The sequence below is a fragment of the Pseudonaja textilis genome, chromosome 8 (genome assembly GCF_049901715.1).
Source record: "Pseudonaja textilis isolate UNSWEBS1 chromosome 8, rPseTex1.2, whole genome shotgun sequence".
In the NCBI taxonomy this organism is placed as follows: domain Eukaryota; kingdom Metazoa; phylum Chordata; class Lepidosauria; order Squamata; family Elapidae; genus Pseudonaja; species Pseudonaja textilis.
This window is the reverse complement of record NC_141997.1, coordinates 19,357,466-19,358,435: the sequence shown is the minus strand read 5'-3', so window position 1 is coordinate 19,358,435 and position 970 is coordinate 19,357,466.

Genomic DNA, 970 nt, shown 5'->3' with positions numbered 1-970 from the left:
TTTTTAGAGATAGATTTCCATATTTCTTTTATTTATTTTGTATCGGGGGAAGATTTTCTATGAGTGATGATGATCACATCTTATTAGGTATTTGTATAGACCTCATCACATTTATCATTATATCTTTGCAAAGAGAAACTTCTGCCAAGAGAAACTTCTCTGAATGGAACAGACTTTATTATATGGATGCATAAATATAACAACATGACTTGCCCATTTCTTTCCCTGAAACAGCAGTTTTTCCATTAATATAATGCATCCATTTCACATTATGTCTTTTTTTGCTCATGAAAAAAAACCTTAATGTGTGATGTCTAAACCTTAATTTAGCAGATGTCATCTAGAATGTGTGTGATGGAAAACAGAGAGTGGATTTGGCCAAATGCAGACATGGGCAACAGCAAACTATCCACATTTCTCTGTCATTATTGCAACAGTAAAAAATCCACCCAACAACCCTGTTTGTGACTCACATCCTAATGGGCTTCATGCTCAACAATTTCCTGACAAAGTCACTCATGTTTGCTTAGAGTTGGATTCTACTTTGACAAATGTGAAAGAACTAAGAAGGTTAACATGAGCTTTGCTACCTGTGGGCTACGAGTTCAGGAGGTGATTAATGCTTCTTTGAAGGTGGAACCTGATAGAGTATATGCTTCTTGAAAGGACCCACTGTCAATTTATACAATGTTAGACAACCTCAATTTCTGATCTACACTTTTTGGGAACATTCTTGGGAAGGTGGTGGTAGAGCTTCATTGCAAAGATGAAGCTGACTATAATCTCTTATAGTCATGTTTCAGTTCTGGGCATGGACAGGAGGGATATGAAAGGAACCCCCTCGGAGGTCCCCTTGGCAATGGTGATGTCACCAGCTAATCCTTTCAATCCAGAAGTTCCTTAGTAGGTACTTCCGACACAAATGGTCTCATGGATGACCTCTATTGGAATCTGGATGATGGAAGGGCAG